At 27.9% G+C, this 21324-nt stretch overlaps 1 protein-coding gene across 1 annotated transcript in view; it reads left to right on the top strand.

The window, feature by feature from the left end:
* LOC119604999 (histone-lysine N-methyltransferase 2D-like) overlaps positions 1-21324 on the top strand; it is a 35076-nt gene that overhangs the window by 11021 nt on the left and 2731 nt on the right. The window lies entirely within an intron of this gene.

The raw sequence follows: 21324 nt of genomic DNA on the forward strand, positions 1-21324 counted from the left end.
TCTATCATTTGAAATGAAATTGTTTTATACATGACTAAATCAAACAAAACAAACCGAGTTCAAACAAAAGAATAAAGAAAAATGTGTATTTATATTTTTTATAAAAGAAAAAAAATACAAATAAATACTTAAAACAATAAAACTACAGCAACAAAAACAACAATTTAAAGTTTAATTTTTAAAATCAACCTTTAGTTTTGCAAATTACAAAAACAAACTAAATAATGTAAAAGAAAACTAAAATTTGTTTTAAAAATCTTCTAAATTCTGGAAAACGCTTTAAATATTTCTTTTTTGGTATTTTTTTAACCAATTGCTCTACTCCTTAGTTGTTATTTCGTTACAATACAAATTAATTCCCCTTAATTGTCTTGTAATCTGAGGACAATTTATATAAAGTAGTTTACTCTTTTCTTTATTTCTTTGTTCTTCTCTCTTTTGTTTTATCCCTTTGGATTACAATGTGATACTCTTAATTAAATTTCCTTAATCTTGACATTAAAAATACACAGCAGCAACAACAACAAGACATATTTACAAAACAATAAAAAAAACACACAATTCATGACAACAACGACGACGCAATTTCCTTCATTTTACTGACCATGAAAAGTCATTTTATGCGGTTGTTTGGCGGTTGTTGTTATAATTATTAAAGAATTATGTTGTACTTGACTTTATAATATTGCTACTTGCTGCTGCAAGTTGTTGTATGTTGTAGTACTTAGAGACATCAGCTACTGTTGCTATTATTACTCACTTGCTCGGTTGCTACTGCTTTTTTGTTTTCAATGAATTTTATTACAAACCGCAATATTTATGAATTATTATTTTTACCCACAACCATCAAAAAAAAAAAAGATATTTATTTACCCACAATAAAATAACACTAATAATGATTTGTAAATAATGGTCCATATTAAATGACTGCGAAAGAAAATAGAAATGAATTACAATTTAAGAAATGAACCAGAACTAAAGTAGAACAGAACTAAAACAAAATTATAACACAACTTAAACAGAACTAGAACAGAACTAGAGCAGAACTAGACCAGAACTAGAACAGATCAAGAACAGATCAAGAACAGAACTAGAACAGAACTAGAACAGAACTAGAACAGAACTAGAACAGAACTAGAACAGAACTAGAACAGAACTAGAACAGAACAGAACAGAACTAGAACAGAACTAGAACAGAACTAGAACAGAACTAGAACAGAACTAGAACAGAACTAGAACAGAACTAGAACAGAACTAGAACAGAACTAGAACAGAACTAGAACAGAACTAGAACAGAACTAGAACAGAACAGAACTAGAACAGAATTAGAACAGAACTAGAACAGAACTAGACAGAACTAGAACAGAACTAGAACAGAACTAGAACAGAACTAGAACAGAACTAGAACAGAACTAGAACAGAACTAGAACAGAACTAGAACAGAACTAGAACAGAACTAGAACAGAACTAGAACAGAACTAGAACAGAACTAGAACAGAACTAGAACAGAACTAGAACAGAACTAGAACTAGAACAGAACTAGAACAGAACTAGAACAGAACTAGAACAGAACTAGAACAGAACTAGAACAGAACTAGAACAGAACTAGAACAGAACTAGAACAGAACTAGAACAGAGCTAGAACAGACTAGAACAGAACTAGAACAGAACTAGAACAGAACTAGAACAGAACTAGAACAGAACTAGAACAGAACTAGAACAGAACAGAACTAGAACAGAACTAGAACAGAACTAGAACAGAACTAGAACAGAACTAGAACAAAACTAGAATAGAATAGAACTAGAACAGAACTAGAACAGTATTAAAACAGAACTAGGACAGAACTAGAACAGAACTAGAACAGAACTAGAACAGAACTAGAACAGAACTAGAACAAAACTAGAACAGAACTAGAACAAGAACAGAACAAAACTAGAACAGTACTAGAACAGAACTAGAACAGAACTAGAACAGAACTAGAAAAGAACTAGAACAGAACTAGAACAGAACTAGAACAGAACTAGAACAGAACTAGAACAGAACTAGAACAGAACTAGAACTAGAACAGAACTAGAACAGAACTAGAACAGAACTAGAACAGAACTAGAACAGAACTAGAACAGAACTAGAACAGAACTAGAACAGAACTAGAACAGAACTAGAAAAGAACTAGAACAGAACTAGAACAGAACTAGAATAGAACTAGAACAGAACTAGAACAGAACTAGAACAGAATTAGAACGGAGCTAGAGCAGAACTAAACTAGAACTAGAACAGAACTAGAACAGAACTAGAACAGCACTAAAACAGAACTAAAACAGAACTAGAACATAATTAGAACAGGACTGGAACAGAACTAGAACATAACTAGAACAGAACTAGAACAGCACTAGAACAGAACTAGAACAGAACTAGAACAGAACTAGAACAGAACTAGAACAGAACTAGAACAGAACTAGAACAGAACTAGAACAGAACTAGAACAGAACTAGAACAGAACTAGAACAGAACTAGAACAGAACTAGAACAGAGCAGAACTAGAACAGTATTAAAACAGAACTAGGACAGAACTAGAACAGAACTAGAACAAAACTAGAACAGAACTAGAACAAGAACAGAACAAAACTAGAACAGTACTAGAACAGAACTAGGACAGAACTAGAACAGAACTAGAACAGAACTAGAACAGAACTAGAACAAAACTAGAACAGAACTAGAATAGAACTAGAACATAACTAGAACTATAAATTAAGGTCAGCTGAACTGCAGTAAAGTTTTCTCTAGTTTGTATCAATCATTTTAAATGTCCATATATATTTCTGTGCAATTCCCTTTAAATTTGTTTCCCCTGTGGCAGCAAATTCTTGGAATACATTTTCCATAATTCAATGTAATCAAACATTTTAAGTATTTTACGGCATGTTTACTGGTTTATTTTACAAGCCATAATACATATTTTTAACAGATCAATCATACAATATAATAAAAACGGTTAAATTGGATTTTACATAGAATTTTGAAGCATACTTATGGGAGTAATTGTTTTACTTCTGGGAAAATTATATAAAATTTATGCATATGATAAATATGATATGTGTAGGTAGGTGTGTGTGTATTTAATATTTTAAAACGTTAAAGAATTTTAGGATAAAAGAAAATAATAAAATAAGAAGAATATGCCTTAATTTAAGCTTAATTTATAAATATTTTGTTTAAATTTAAAGCATACCTTAAGGCGTTTCAAATAAATATATAATTAAAGTATATTTAAAGGGATTTTTAAATATAGTTAAAGACAGTTTTAGTTGAAGTAAGATTTTAAATCTGTTGGTTTTGCTAAATCTCAGTTTCAACTCTTTGTTTTAAAAACATTTTTCCAGACATAAAATATTTTGTAAAGTTATTTTTACTGTCATTTTATTATTTAGTTTCTTTAACTGTTTGCCTCATAACTCAGTTAGTAGTCGTTTTTATTTCTCTTACATTCCCTTTTAGACATTGCTAAGGCAATAAAAATATTTGTTATTATGAACAAAAATTTTCATTTCATATTTTTCTTTCTCTCTTTTTCGAAAAAATAAAAAATTAAATAAAAATTCTGCACGTGTAGTTTATGACTCTTAAAATTTCTGTTGTTTTTTTTTTTACAAATTTTTATTATTTTTATAATTTCTTCAGTGATTTTTCTGTTGTTACATTTTATAACCTCTAACAAGTTTACACTTTGTCTCTAGAGTTTTGCGAATGGAAAAAAATGTAATTATGTGGATAAAACCTTCGGAGCACAACCGAATGGAAAAATGTTAGCGGGTATGCATTAAACAGGAAGCTGAAAAATATTTTCATATTAAATTATTTTCAAATTTTTAAACTCACTTAAGAAAACAAGCCACCAAAACACTCATTGTAGTGTTTTTCTTAAAGCCTAAAATTATGCTTTAAATAAATATAGAAACAATTTTGAGTTTATTGGCAACTTTTTTATAGAAATGTTTAGGAGTCTGAGAACAACTTTTCCATATAAATTCTCTTGGGTTTGTCTGTCAGAGAATACATTATAATCGGATCGTAGTGCTATATAATGCTATGTAGTACATTATAATCGCATTATAATGCCGTAGATGCTATTATTATGGTGTTATAATATTACAAAATAGATTATAATGGAATTATAATGTAGTATGAAGCATTATATTTAAAATATAATGCTATGTAGTACATTATAATCGCATTATAATGTCATATATGTCGTTATAATCGTATTATAAAGTTACAATACACATTATAATGCATGTATAATGCTTCCTAATGTATTTTAATAGAATTATAATGTAGTATAATACATTATAATAAGAATGTAATGCTATAGATTGATTTATAATCGCATTATAATGCTAAAGAACACATTTTAATGGTATTATAATATAGCATGAAACATTATAATTAGAATGTAATGCTATTTAGTACATTATAATCGCGTTATAATACCCTAGGTGTCATTATAATCATGTTATAATGTTACAAAATACTGGAAATATAATGCTTTATAATGCATTTTAACGGAATTATAATGTAGTATAATACATTATAATCCAAATATAATATTTTATAGTTCATTATTATCGCAATATAATGTAGTAATATACATTATAATCATATTATTATGTTCTAGATTATATTATATTTTGATTATAATGCCATTTCGTACATTATAATCGCATTATAATGCTCTAGAATATATTATAATGTTGTATAATAATTTATAATCTAATTATAAAGACTCATATAATAATAATATAATGTTGCAGGATATGTTATAATGGGTTTATAATGACTCATAATACATTATAATGCTATTGAATTCATTATAATAGCATTATAATGTTGTAGGGTATGTTATAATCGGTTTATAATGACTCATAATACATTATAATTACATGATAATGCTATTGAATACATTATAATAGGATTATAATATTGTAGAATATGTTATAATCGCTTTATAATGACTCGTAATACATTCTAATCACATTATAATGCTAATGAATTCGTTATAATCCCATTATAATGCTATTGAATACATTATAATAGCATTATAATGTTGTTGGATGTGTTATAATCGGTTTATAATGACTCATAATACATTATAATCACATTATAATGCTAATGAATTCATTATAATAACATTATAATGTTATAGGATATGTTATAATCGGTTTACGATGTCTCATAATACATTATAATCCCATTATAATGCTATTGAATTCATTATAATCCCATTATAATCATATAGAATGCATTATAATTCGAATATAAAACATTACTTAAAATTGGATTCATTATAAACAGATTATAATTTTGCAGAATATATTACAATTTTATTATAACGCCATAGGAAACATCATGTTCGAATTATACTATTATATAATACATTATTATCTATAAAATTGATTTTAAATAGATTTAATACTCTTTTAAAATGCTCCTCTATAAATATTTGCTAATTTATCTTAATATGACCAAAAACACTTTTCATTGATCCCTATAAGTATACTTCAATTAAAGAATACTTTCAGCACTTAAATGTATGCAATATTATCTATTTTAATTATATCTTGTGGTCTTTTGTTGTAACTACAATCTATTGATTAATTGAAAATTTATTAATGAAGTCTTGTATCTTGCCTGCAAGTGCAACTATTGTATAAATAAGTTATCTGTATGAGTAAGTACTTCAATGTTTAGGAAAAACAACAATTTGTAGCAATTTTATAAACATCTCATTAATGTTGAGGGTAAGATGAGGAGGTAATTGTTATTTATTTATGTCATAGTATAGCTACACATATACATACATATACATTATTAACAAACAGTTAACATATCAATCAAGTTGTTGTTTTAAAACAGGCTCTCACTCTCTAAAAGCTTGTGTGTTTTATTAAAACCACACTTCAGTCTTATCTCTTTTACAGTTTTGTACTAGTTTTCTCCTTTCTCTTCTCTTTCTATACACTCATACATACATACGTATGAATATTTACTTACTATGAGTGGGTGCTGGATATATACTCTCTAACTCTCAGGTGTTTAAAAAATAATTGACATCTGTTTTCAATTCAGTTTATATATTTTTCATAGTATACTTTTAGGTGTTTGTATATATTTTTTGCAGCTAGAGCAATACAGAATAGTGTGATGATAGTTTGTTTGTTAGATTTGATCTATTGATTTGAAATTAATTAATCATTTACAAACACAATACAAGAAAAGTGTGGTTTTTATTACATTTTGCTGTTGTTGTTGTTTCAATCATCACCTCATTATCATTAACATTAGCAGTTGTCGTCTATGTGTGTTTCCTTTGTCATTTCAATATCAACATCATCATCAATTCATTTCAATTAACTATTATGTTTTTTATTTTTTTTTTTCAATTAAAATTCTGAGGACAATGAAAAAATGTTAAAGCAATGACAATTCTATGGAAACATTTAAAGAGTTTTGTTTGAGAGGAGGAGAAAAAAACAGGTAGCAGTATATTGTAGTTTAATTGTCTGTTAAAAACCACAATGTATGTGGTTTGAGATATGTATTTATAGTTTTACAAAATGCCAATTAAAAATGTACACCAAGAGGTTTTTTGTTATTTCCTAAATTTCTGCTCTTAATTTGGAAAATAAATTCCTTAGCATTACAAGGTGTTTGTTTTTGCAATAACTATTATATAATCCATTATAATGTATTACATGAGTTCTATGGCATTATTATAAAATTATAATTTCTTCTAAAACATTATAATCCAAATACAATGTATTGTGCAGCATTATAATGCGATAATAATGTATTCCATAACATTAATTTAGAATTATAATGTGTTCTGTAGTATTATAATCTACTTATAATGTGCTTTTTATTATTATAATTCGATTATAATGTACCGTATATTATTATAATAAGATTATAATCGATGAAATAAGACTATAATCCCATTATAATGTATTCTTCAGCATTATAATGCGATTATAATGTACTAAATGGCATTATAATTCGATTATAATTATTCTACAACATTCTAATGCGATTATAATATAGTGCGCAGCATTATAATTCTATTATAATGTATTGTTCTGCATTATAATCCAGTTTAAATTTATTCTGCAGTATTATAATGCATAAATTATAATGTACTAAGTGGTATTATAATACGATTATAATGTATTCTACGACCTTATAATCCAATTATAATAGATTAAATAATATTATAATCCCATTATAATGTATTCTTCAGCATTATAATGCGATTATAATGTAATAAATGACATTATAATCCGATTATAATTTATTCTACAACATTATAATGCAAGCCACAGCATTATAATTCTATTGTAATGTATTGTTCTGCATTATAATCCAGTTAAATATATTCTACGGTATTTTAATGCGCTTATAATGTATAAAGTGGCATTATAATACGATTATAATGTATTATATGACATTATAATACATTTATAATTTATTATATATTATAATAAAATGATTATAATCCATTAATATATTACAATCCCATTATAATGTATTATTTAGCATTATAATGCGATTATAATATAGATCGCAGCTTTATAATTGTACTATAATGTAATGTTCACCATTATAATCCAATTATAATATATTCTACAGGATTATAATGTAATTATAATATGTTGTACATTATTATAATTCTATTATAATGTCAGATATGATATTATAATCCAAATATAATGTATTATATAACATAATTATATTATAATGTATTATACAACATTATTATGTTATTATAATGTATTTTATAGCACTATAATTGTATTATAAAGTATTCCAAAGCATTATAAAGTGATTATAATGTACTAAATGACATTATAATCTTAGTGTAATATACTCGACAATATTCTTATTTGATTATAATATATTGTACAGTATTATAATTCTATTATAATGTATTTTCCAGCATTATAATCCAATTATAATATATTCTAGAGTATTATAATAAGATTATAATATATTGTACCGTATTATAATACGATTAAAATATATTGTACAGCATTATAATTCTATTATAATATATTCTACACCAATATAATGCGATTATAATGTACTAGATGACATTATAATCCGTTTATAATGTTTTATATGACATTATAATCCAATTATAATTTAGTATATAACATTATAATTCCATTGTAATGTATTCTGTACAATTATAATTCCATTAAATGTTAGTCTATAGCATTATACTTCCATTATAATATATACAGTAACGTTATAACACGATTATAATACATTATGATGAAATTTTCTATTAAAAAATAGTAGCAGTCTCATCTCTCAACTTTTCTTTAAAAAAAATTTTCTCAGATTCTCCTAACGTTTCTTTAGTATTTTTTTAGGCTGAGTTTCTCCCATCATGAAAAGTTGCTCTAAGTTTCTCATCAATTTTTCTATTGAAAATTTCCACTGCATCTTGTAATTCTATTTAAATTTTCATATTTAATTATAGTTTATAGTTGTTTCTTTTTCTTCAAACAATATAGCTTTGTTAAGATGATGTTATCCTTTTGCTACTGGCTGAGTAAAAAAGCTGGGAAATATTACTTTTGCTCTAGTTTTTCTTGTTCTTTATATTCATTAGTTTTCATTTGCCTGAATATGTAGTTAATGTTGTTTTTAGTTTTATTAAATTTTCTTTTTTTTCACAATATTTCTCTTTACATTTGTTTTGCAGCAGTTGGTAATACTTTAGAATAATATTTTTTTCTCGTATATTAATCAAATCATTGCCTACTTTAAGGGCTTTACTTAAAGTATAATAAATGTTATTTAACTGTAGTATATTTGTAGGCTTAAGTAAATTAAATAATAGTTTTATACCAAAAACATTTAAATTGTGTTTTGTATTAATATTCAACTATTACTTTAATGTTATATTTAAAAATAGCATACCTTAAGGAGTTTGCTAAATAAGTGCTTAGTTGTTATTTAAAACCACAAAAGGGTTTTTTTTAAATACAAAGTTACTTTATTGTTGAATAATTAAATTTCTAAAAATAATTTTAATTGCTGAGTTTACTGATTTGAAAGATGACAATTATAAAATATCCTTAAAACATTAAATCTTTAACAAAAAAGTGTTTTACAAATAATTATTTTTTCTTCATTTGTTATAATAAAAATAACTATTTATCAGTAATTGCGATAAAACAATTAAAGTAATTTAAATTTATTTTTCATTTAAAATATTTGAAGGTTTTTATAAAATTTTTGAAACCTCATGTCTGCTGTCATTCGTTATTTGCCAGCTTTGCAACAATTACACAAAACGCCAAAAAAAACCTCTTTTAAACCTTGCAACATTTTGTGGCAAATTTACATTGAATTGTTGGTTAAATTTCGCATGTTGATTTCAAATGACCGTGTGTGTATTGGTTAGTTAGCAGCAAAATCACAAAAAAAAATTCAATTCCAAACCAATATAGGAAAAAACCAAATTCAAATTATTTCCTACTCTAACCTAATGTTTGTTGCTTTGAAATAATTTGACTATAATGGTTTTCAAATAAAATTATTGTATACATTTAGGCTACAATTAGAATAATAAAGTGTAAAACAAAAAGAAAAAAAAAAAGCTAGCATACTTTTTTTGCGCTCAATATGCGGTTATTGAAAAACAAAATTATACAATTTAACTAAAGTGTTGATAGGTGGTCACTAATAACTAAAATTGTTGGTCACCTAAATAATTACTGAACAAAAAACTCCATTCTTTTTGGAAGATAATGGAGAGATGATGATTAATTCATCAACCTTCAATCTTTGGACTACTATAGTCTAGTCTAGGACAGTCAATACTGTAGCCAGACCTATAAATTAGTCTATAGTGTAGCCTACAATCTAGTATATAGAATAAACAACAGTCTCGCCTAAAGTGTAGTTTATAGTCTACTCTATAGTTTAGTCCATTGTATAGTCTAGTTTATATTCTAGACTATAGTTTAATCTATAGTCTAGTCTATTGTTAAGTGTAAAATTTAGTCTATGATCTAATATATAATGTAGTCTATAGTATAGTCTAGCCTACAGTCTAGTCTATAGTATAGTCTCTTGCCTAGTTTAACCTATAGTTTGGTCTATGGTCTAGTTCTATAGTCCAGTTTATAATTTAGTATATAGTCTAGTCTACAGCTCAGTCTATAGTCTAGTCTGTAGTCTAGTCTATAGTCTAGTGTGTAGTCTATTCTATATACTAATCTATAGTCTTGTCTAAAGTCTAGTTTATAGTCTAGTCTATAGTCCAGTCCATAGTGTAGTCTATAGCGTAATTCATAATCCAGTCCATAATGTATAGTATAGTTTAGTGTAAAGCTTAGTCTATAGTATAGTCTAATCTACAGCCTAGTGTATAGTCTAATCTATAGCCTCGTTTAGCATATTATTTATTCTGTGGTATAGTCTATAGCCTAGTTTAGCCTATAGTCTTGTCTATAGTCTGGTCTATAGTTTAGCCTACAGTCCAGTATATAGTCTTGTCTATAGGCTAGTCTATAGGATAGTCTATAGTCTAGTCTATAGTCTAGTCTATAGTCTAGTCTATAGTCTAGTCTATAGTCTAGTCTATAGTCTAGTCTATAGTCTAGTCTATAGTCTAGTCTATAGTCTAGTCTATAGTCTAGTCTATAGTCTAGTCTATAGTCTAGTCTATAGTTTAGCCTATAGTCTGTTCAATAGTTTAGGATAAAGCCTAGTCTATAGTCTAGTCTATAGTCTAGTCAATAGTCTAGTCTATAGTTTAGCCTATAGTCTGTTCAATAGTTTAGGATAAAGCCTAGTCTATATTCTAGTCTATAGTCTAGTCTATAGTTTAGCCTATAGTCTGTTCAATAGTTTAGGATAAAGCCTAGTCTATATTCTAGTGTATAGTCTAGTCTATAGTCTAGTCTATAGTCTAGTCTAGTCTAGTCTATAGTCTAGTCTATAGTCTAGTCTATAGGCTAGTCTATAGTCTAGTCTATAGTCTAGTCTATAGTCTAGTCTATAGTCTAGTCTATAGTCTATAGTCTAGTCTATAGTCTAGTCTATAGTCTAGTCTATAGTCTAGTCTATAGTCTAGTCTATAGTCTAGTCTATAGTCTAGTCTATAGTCTAGTCTATAGTCTAGTCTATAGTCTAGTCTATAGTCTAGTCTATAGTCTAGTCTATAGTCTAGTCTATAGTCTAGTCTATAGTCTAGTCTATAGTCTAGTCTATAGTCTAGTCTATAGTCTAGTCTATAGTCTAGTCTATAGTCTAGTCTATAGTCTAGTCTATAGTCTAGTCTATAGTCTAGTCTATAGTCTAGTCTATAGTCTAGTCTATAGTCTAGTCTATAGTCTAGTCTATAGTCTAGTCTATAGTCTAGTCTATAGTCTAGTCTATAGTCTAGTCTATAGTCTAGTCTATAGTCTTGTCTATAGTCTAGTCTATAGTGTAATCTATAGTCTATAGTCTAGTCTATAGTCTAGTCTATAGTCTAGTCTATAGTCTAGTATATAGTTTAGTCTATAGTCTAGTCTATAGTCTAGTCTATAGTCTAGTCTATAGTCTAGTCTATAGTCTAGTCTATAGTCTAGTCTATAGTCTAGTCTATAGTCTAGTCTATAGTCTAGTCTATAGTCTAGTCTATAGTCTAGTCTATAGTCTAGTCTATAGTCTAGTCTATAGTCTAGTCTATAGTCTAGTCTATAGTCTAGTCTATAGTCTAGTCTATAGTCTAGTCTATAGTCTAGTCTATAGTCTAGTCTATAGTCTAGTCTATAGTCTAGTCTATAGTCTAGTCTATAGTCTAGTCTATAGTCTAGTCTATAGTCTAGTCTATAGTCTAGTCTATAGTCTAGTCTATAGTCTAGTCTATAGTCTAGTCTATAGTCTAGTCTATAGTCTAGTCTATAGTCTAGTCTATAGTCTAGTCTATAGTCTAGTCTATAGTCTAGTCTATAGTCTAGTCTATAGTCTAGTCTATAGTCTAGTCTATAGTCTAGTCTATAGTCTAGTCTATAGTCTAGTCTATAGTCTAGTCTATAGTCTAGTCTATAGTCTAGTCTATAGTCTAGTCTATAGTCTAGTCTATAGTCTAGTCTATAGTCTAGTCTATAGTCTAGTCTATAGTCTAGTCTATAGTCTAGTCTATAGGCTAGTTTATAGTCTAGTCTATAGTCTAGTCTATAGTCTAGTCTATAGTCTAGTCTATAGTCTAGTCTATAGTCTAGTCTATAGTCTAGTCTATAGTCTAGTCTATAGTCTAGTCTATAGTCTAGTCTATAGTCTAGTCTATAGTCTAGTCTATAGTCTAGTCTATAGTCTAGTCTATAGTCTAGTCTATAGTCTAGTCTATAGTCTAGTCTATAGTCTAGTCTATAGTCTAGTCTATAGTCTAGTCTATAGTCTAGTCTATAGTCTAGTCTATAGTCTAGTCTATAGTCTAGTCTATAGTCTAGTCTATAGTCTAGTCTATAGTCTAGTCTATAGTCTAGTCTATAGTCTAGTCTATAGTCTAGTCTATAGTCTAGTCTATAGTCTAGTCTATAGTCTAGTCTATAGTCTAGTCTATAGTCTAGTCTATAGTCTAGTCTATAGTCTAGTCTATAGTCTTCTATAGTCTAGTCTATAGTCTAGTCTATAGTCTAGTCTATAGTCTAGTCTATAGTCTAGTCTATAGTCTAGTCTATAGTCTAGTATATAGTTAGTCTATGTCTATAGTCTAGTCTATAGTCTAGTCTATAGTCTAGTCTATAGTCTAGTCTATAGTCTAGTCTATAGTCTAGTCTATAGTCTAGTCTATAGTCTAGTCTATAGTCTAGTCTATAGTCTAGTCTATAGTCTAGTCTATAGTCTAGTCTATAGTCTAGTCTATAGTCTAGTCTATAGTCTAGTCTATAGTCTAGTCTATAGTCTAGTCTATAGTCTAGTTTATAGTCTAGTCTATAGTCTAGTCTATAGTCTAGTCTATAGTCTAGTCTATAGTCTAGTCTATAGTCTAGTCTATAGTCTAGTCTGTAGTCTAGTTTATAGTCTAGTCTATAGTCTAGTCTATAGTCTAGTTTATAGTCTAGTCTATAGTCTAAACTATAGTCTAGACTATAGTCTATACTCTAGTCTATAGTCTAGTCTATAGTCTAGTCAATACTCTAGTCTATAGTCTAGTCTATACTCTAGTCTATAGTCTAGTCTATAGTCTAGTCTATAGTCTAGTCTATAGTCTAATCTATAGTCTAGTCTATAGCCTAGTCTATAGCCTAGTTTAGTCTATAGTCTAGTCTAGTATATTCTATAGTCAAGTCTTTAGTCGAGACTATAGATTCTTTAAAAAAATTTGTCTTGGTCAACTTTATAGCCTGGACGATAGTCTTGTCTATAGTCTGAAGTATTGTCTTCATTCTGGACTATTATATATTTAGTTTAATGAAAAGATTATGATTGTGTCATAAACTTTTCTATAGCAAAGATAATATTTGTGTCATTTCATTTCAATTTTGGTTTCAATTTAATTTCTTCAAAAAAAAAACTGTCCCTTTTAAATCCATTGTTTGCAACTGTGTCCTAACTTCAAAATGTGACAGACAAACTTAGTTTTTCTTATCGACCAACAAAAGAAGCAAAAAATATGAAAAGAGGAGAAAAAAACTCCCGGAAATTGTATTGGTTTCCTTAATTTCAAACAACACAACCAGTAAAAAAGTATATTGATAGTAAATAAATTTGAGCAAACAAATAAAAAATAAGTTTTGTAACTTTTTTGTTAACAAAAAGGGAAGAAAAACATCAATTCAATGCGTTTTTTGAAAATACAAATAAATAAAACAGTTTTATGTTGATAGAAAAAAAAAATACCTGGAAAAAGCTTCTTTTCTTTAACTTTCTTTTCAAATAAAGTTATTTTTTAATCAAAATAAATCTAAAATAAATTATTTTTGTTAAACTGGTTTAAAATATAATTTAATGGATTTCAGCTAGAAGACAAGGAAAGAAAACTGAATTTAAATGTAACAAAAAGAGAACTTATTTTATTGTAACTTTTAACGCTATTTTCTGTAGAATGTTTTTACTTTAATTTATTTATTTTACTAAGTCATCATAATGATTTGCCATTACATCCGTCGGTTGGTTGGTTGGTTTTCAATTTCCTGTTGTACTACAACTTCAACAAACGACGACAACAGTTTCTAGTGCAACAACATTCTTTTCACTACTTCCTACGAACTGCCACCCCCGCCCTCTTCAACCATTACATGATTTCTTCAAGTACTAGTTTCTTGATTTCCTGCAGAGTTTTAGTGAGAACAAGGTTGGTTTTAGCTTACTGCTTGGTTGGTGGGTTGTTTGGTTAAAAAGTTCTCAAACATTTCTCCATGTCAAAGAAACCTCAATGTTTCCTCACATTTTGTTGAAACAAAAATCATGTAATTGAAAACTAAGAAAAAATTACAATGAATTAAGGAATATAAGACATAAATCAAGGATTTTATTTAACGAATTAAGTACTTAATCTTAAAAATAAGTACCTTTATAACAAAATTTTCGAAAGATATTATGTCTAGAGCAATTTATGTCAAGATAAAATATTCTAATGAAATTTATGTCTAGCACAAATTTTTGTAAGAAATGGAAGTCTTAACAGTCTTAACAAGTTTTTCTAAAGAAATTTATGTCTAAGACAAAATTTTCGAAAGAAATTTGTGTCCCAGATAAAATTTTTTAAAGAAATTTATGTCAAGACAAAATTTTTTAAGAATTTTATGTCAAGACACAATTTTTTACAGAAATGTATGTCTAAGACAATATTTTTTAAAGAACTTTGTTTCTATAGTCTAGTCTGTAGTCTAGTCTATAGTCTAGTCTATAGTCTAGTCTATAGTCTAGTCTATAGTCTAGTCTATAGTCTAGTCTATAGTCTAGTCTATAGTCTAGTCTATAGTCTAGTCTATAGTCTAGTCTATAGTCTAGTCTATAGTCTAGTCTATAGTCTAGTCTATAGTCTAGTCTATAGTCTAGTCTATAGTCTAGTCTAGTCTAGTCTAGTCTATAGTCTAGTCTATAGTCTAGTCTATAGTCTAGTCTATAGTCTAGTCTATAGTCTAGTCTATAGTCTAGTCTATAGTCTAGTCTATAGTCTAGTCTATAGTCTAGTCTATAGTCTAGTCTATAGTCTAGTCTATAGTCTAGTCTATAGTCTAGTCTATAGTCTAGTCTATAGTCTAGTCTATAGTCTAGTCTATAGTCTAGTCTATAGTCTAGTCTATAGTCTAGTCTATAGTCTAGTCTATAGTCTAGTCTATAGTCTAGTCTATAGTCTAGTCTATAGTCTAGTCTATAGTCTAGTCTATAGTCTAGTCTATAGTCTAGTCTATAGTCTAGTCTATAGTCTAGTCTATAGTCTAGTCTATAGTCTAGTCTATAGTCTAGTCTATAGTCTAGTCTATAGTCTAGTCTATAGTCTAGTCTATAGTCTAGTCTATAGTCTAGTCTATAGTCTAGTCTAGTCTATAGTCTAGTCTATAGTCTAGTCTATAGTCTAGTCTATAGTCTAGTCTATAGTCTAGTCTATAGTCTAGTCTATAGTCTGGTCTATAGTCTAGTCTATAGTCTAGTCTATAGTCTAGTCTATAGTCTAGTCTATAGTCTAGTCTATAGTCTAGTCTATAGTCTAGTCTATAGTCTAGTCTATAGTCTAGTCTATAGTCTAGTCTATAGTCTAGTCTATAGTCTAGTCTATAGTCTAGTCTATAGTCTAGTCTATAGTCTAGTCTATAGTCTAGTCTATAGTCTAGTCTATAGTCTAGTCTATAGTCTAGTCTATAGTCTAGTCTAGTCTAGTCTACAGTCTAGTCTACTAGTCTAGTCTATAGTCTAGTCTACAGTCTAGTCTATAGTCTAGTCTATAGTCTAGTCTATAGTCTAGTCTATAGTCTAGTCTATAGTCTAGTCTATAGTCTAGTCTATAGTCTAGTCTATAGTCTAGTCTATAGTCTAGTCTATAGTCTAGTCTATAGTCTAGTCTATAGTCTAGTCTATAGTCTAGTCTATAGTCTAGTCTATAGTCTAGTCTATAGTCTAGTCTATAGTCTAGTCTATAGTCTAGTCTATAGTCTAGTCTATAGTCTAGTCTATAGTCTAGTCTATAGTCTAGTCTATAGTCTAGTCTATAGTCTAGTCTATAGTCTAGTCTATAGTCTAGTCTACAGTCTAGTCTATAGTCTAGTTATAGTCTAGTCTATAGTCTAGTATAGTCTATAGTCTAGTCTATAGTCTAGTCTATAGTCTAGTCTATAGTCTAGTCTATAGTCTAGTCTATAGTCTAGTCTATAGTCTAGTCTATAGTCTAGTCTATAGTCTAGTCTATAGTCTAGTCTATAGTCTAGTCTATAGTCTAGTCTATAGTCTAGTCTATAGTCTAGTCTATAGTCTAGTCTACAGTCTAATCTATAGTCTAGTCTATAGTCTAGTCTATAGTCTAGTCTATAGTCTAGTCTATAGTCTAGTCTATAGTATAGTCTACAGTCTAGTCTATAGTCTAGTCTATAGTCTAGTCTATGGTCTAGTCTATAGTCTAGTCTATAGTCTAGTCTACAGTCTAGTCTATAGTCTAGTCTATAGTCTAGTCTATAGTCTAGTCTATAGTCTAGTCTAGTCTAGTCTATAGTCTAGTCTATAGTCTAGTCTATAGTCTAGTCTATAGTCTAGTCTATAGTCTAGTCTATAGTCTAGTCTATAGTCTAGTCTATAGTCTAGTCTATAGTCTAGTCTATAGTCTAGTCTATAGTCTAGTCTATAGTCTAGTCTATAGTCTAGTCTATAGTCTAGTCTAGTCTAGTCTATAGTCTAGTCTATAGTCTAGTCTATAGTCTAGTCTATAGTCTAAGTCTATAGTCTAGGTCTATAGTCTAGTCTATAGTCTAGTCTACAGTCTAGTCTATAGTCTAGTCTATAGTCTAGTCTATAGTCTAGTCTATAGTTTAGTGTATATTCTAGTCTATAGTCTAGTCTATAGTCTAGTCTATAGTATAGTCTATAGTCTAGTCTATAGTTTAGTGTATATTCTAGTCTATAGTCTAGTCTATAGTCTAGTCTATAGTGTAGTCTATAGTGTAGTCTATTAGTCTAGTCTACAGTCTAGTCTATAGTCTAGTCTATAGTCTAGTCTAGTCTAGTCTATAGTCTAGTCTATAGTCTAGTCTATAGTCTAGTCTATAGTCTAGTCTATAGTCTAGTCTATAGTCTAGTCTATAGTCTAGTCTATAGTCTAGTCTATAGTCTAGTCTATAGTCTAGTCTATAGTCTTGTCTATAGTCTAGTCTATAGTGTGGTCTAGTCTATAGTCTAGTCTATAGTGTAGTCTAGTCTATAGTGTAGTCTAGTCTATAGTCTAGTCTATAGTCTAGTCTATAGTCTAGTCTATAGTCTAGTCTATAGTCTAGTCTATAGTCTAGTCTATAGTCTAGTCTATAGTCTCGTCTATAGTCTAGTCTATAGTCTAGTCTATAGTCTAGTCTATAGTCTAGTCTATAGTCTAGTCTATAGTCTAGTCTATAGTGTAGTCTATAGTGTAGTCTATAGTCTAGTCTATAGTCTAGTCTATAGTCTAGTCTAGTCTATAGTCTAGTCTATAGTCTAGTCTATAGTCTAGTCTATAGTCTAGTCTATAGTCTAGTCTATAGTCTAGTCTATAGTCTAGTCTATAGTCTAGTCTATAGTCTAGTAGTCTAGTCTAGTCTATAGTCTAGTCTATAGTCTAGTCTATAGTCTAGTCTATAGTCTAGTCTATAGTCTAGTCTATAGTCTAGTCTATAGTCTAGTCTATAGTCTAGTCTATAGTCTAGTCTATAGTCTAGTCTATAGTCTAGTCTATAGTCTAGTCTATAGTCTAGTCTATAGTCTAGTCTATAGTCTAGTCTATAGTCTAGTCTATAGTCTAGTCTATAGTCTAGTCTATAGTCTAGTCTATAGTCTAGTCTATAGTCTAGTCTATAGTCTAGTCTATAGTCTAGTCTATAGTCTAGTCTATAGTCTAGTCTATAGTCTAGTCTATAGTCTAGTCTATAGTCTAGTCTATAGTCTAGTCTATAGTCTAGTCTATAGTCTAGTCTATAGTCTAGTCTATAGTCTAGTCTATAGTCTAGTCTATAGTCTAGTCTATAGTCTAGTCTATAGTCTAGTCTATAGTCTAGTCTATAGTCTAGTCTATAGTCTAGTCTATAGTCTAGTCTATAGTCTAGTCTATAGTCTAGTCTATAGTCTAGTCTATTCTAGTCTATAGTCTAGTCTATAGTGTAGTCTATAGTCTAGTCTATAGTCTAGTCTATAGTCTAGTCTATTGTGTAGTCTAGTCTTAACATAAAAAGAAATTAATGTCTTAACGCAAAATTATCTAAAGAAATTTATGCTAAGACAATATTTTCTAAAGACAAAATTTTCTACAAAAATTTATGGTAAGACATAATTTTGAATAATTTTTTAAAAATTTCTTTAAAAACTGTTCTATTATAAGTAAATTTAATTCTTTTAAGATTTTTATTTAAATTTTTATTAGTTTTAACAAGATTAATTACACGCACACACTCAGTCACAAATTGTTAAAACCAACAGCTTGAAGGGCAGTTTATTGTTACTGAAAACATTTTAGTTTTATTTTTCTTTTTTCCCCGAAATTTTTGGTAAAATGTTTCCTTAAACAATTCCCTAAGTTTCCTTAAAAGATAAGAGAGACAACAATAAAATAATATAATAATTTTAGAGGTTTTCATGTTAGCGCGAGAAGGAAACTACAAGGAAATAAAACACTAGTATAGAAATTTGAATAGAATGTTTGCATTGCACTTACTGTAACGAGGTTCAACTGAGAAGTCATTTAAAAAAGTAGATGTTTTTTATTAAAAAGGACTATTTCTTAAGATTGAGGTTTACAATTATTTTAGAATTATTTGTACTTTAATTAAAGTTTATTATTTAACTGATTAAATTTAAAAGTAACTTTACAAAGGACTGTCTTTGCTCTGTTTTTTACTGTAAATCTAACATGTTATATACCAGCATTAACAAGGATCTCGTAAATTTAACAAGAATTATATTAATCCTTATGTATGTGTTTGTATGTTTAAAATTGTTATTCGTGCGTTTATGAGCCAGAGAGAAAGTGTTTGTTTTTTTCTTTTTCCTCGGAGCATATTTTCTCTCCTTTTTTAAACATTTAGTTTTAATTTCTTGGCTGTAGGGGAAGTGAAAGTGTCCTTTAGAGATTTTTCAAACACTTTTGACGTCACTTAAAACCGTTAGTTTAATGTGAAAGTATATGTATATGTTTGCTGCTGTCTGTTTGTGTTAAAATCACTAACTGTAAGTGAGTGTTTTAAAAAATATCAAAAAATTTTAAGTGTTTATCTAAATGTGTCTTCATTTTTAAGATGCTGGTGGCTTGACTGTCATTGAAAAGTAATTGAGTAAAATGTTCTCGAATCTTTTGTGCATAAAAAAAGCAAAACTTTTAACGTAAAATCTAGAAAAGTTGCCAAAAAAACATTTTAATATTTTTTTCCATATTTTATTTTGAATCAAATAATGTATAAAAAATTATGTCTTGACATAAATTTCTGGAGATAATTTTGTCTTGACATAAATTTCATGAGAAAATTTTGTCTTAGACCTAAATTGTTTTAGAAAAATTTTCTTAAAAAAATTTTCTCTTAGACTTAAATTTCTTAAGGAAATTTTGTCTTGACATAAATTTCTTAAGAAAATTTTGTCTTGGACATAAATTTCTTTAGAAAATTTTATCTTGACATAAATTTTTTAGAAAATTTTGTCTTAGACATAAATTCTTTTAGAAAATTTTGTCTTGACATAATTTTTTTTAGAATATTTTATCTTGACATAAATTTCTTAAGAAAATTTTGTCTTGGACATAAATTTCTTTAGAAAATTTTATCTTGATATAAATTTTTTTAGAAAATTTTGTCTTGACATAATTCTTTTTAGAAAATTCTGTCTTGACATAAAATGCTCTACAGAATTATGTCCTGGCATAAATAAGTTTCTTTGAAAACATTTGTCAGACATAAATTTCTTAAAAAAGTTGTCCTAGTAAAATTCTTTAAAAAATGTTTGTTTAGACATAAATTTCCTTAAAAAATTAGGTCCTGACATAAATATCTTTACAAAATTTTGATTTAGACATAAATTTTTATAGAAAGTTTTGTCTTGGATATAAATTTCTTTAGAAAATTTTATCTTGACATAAATTTTTTTAGAAAATTTTTTTCTTGACATAAAAAATTTTGTCATGACATTAATTCCTTTAAAAAATTTTGTCTTGACATACATTGCTTTACAGAATTTTGTCCTGACATAAATAAGTTTCTTTAAAAACATTTGTCAGACATAAATTTCTTTAGAAAGTTGCCCTAGACATAAAATTCCTTAGAAATTTTTTGCTTAGACATAGATTTCCTTAAAAAATTTTGTCCTGACATAAATTTCTTTAGAAAATTTTATCTTGACATATATTTTATTGAAAAATTTTGTTTTGACATAAATTGCTTTACAAAATTTTATCCTGATAGAAATTTCATTACAAAATTTTGTCTTAGACATAAATTTCTTTAGAAAATTTTGTCTTGACATAAATTGCTTTACAGAATTGTGCCCTGACATAAATAAGTTTATTTAAAAACATTCTCAAACATAAATTTCTTTAGAAAGTTGTCCTAGACATAAAATTCATCAGAAAATTTTGCATAGAAATAGATTTCTTTAAAAAATTTTGTCCTGACATAAATTTCTATGGAAAATTTTGATTTAGACATAAATTTATATAGAAAGTTTTGTCTTAGACATAAATTTCTTCAGAAAATTTTACCTTGACATAAATTTTTTTAGAAAATTTTGTTTTGACATAAATTACTTTACAAAATTTTGTCCTGATATAAATTTCATTAGAAAATTTTGACTTAGACATACATTTCTTTAGAAAATTTTGTCTTAGATATAAATTTCTTTAGAAATTTTTATCTTGACATAAACTTTTGTAGAAAATTTTTTCTTGACATAAAAAATTTTGTCTTGCCATAAATTTCTTTAGAAAATTTTGTCTTGACATACATTGCTTTACAGAATTTTGTCCTGACATAAATAAGTTTCTTTAAAAACATTTGTCAGACATAAATTTTTTTTAGAAAGTTGCCCTAGACATAAAATTCCTTAAAAAATTTTTGCTTAGATATAGATTTCCCTAAAAAATTTTGTCCTGACATAAATTTCTTTGG

Source organism: Lucilia sericata, unplaced genomic scaffold, assembly GCF_015586225.1.
Source record: "Lucilia sericata isolate MDLA Ls3-8-SP2 unplaced genomic scaffold, ASM1558622v1 Contig000450F_arrow, whole genome shotgun sequence".
NCBI classification, from domain to species: Eukaryota; Metazoa; Arthropoda; class Insecta; order Diptera; family Calliphoridae; genus Lucilia; species Lucilia sericata.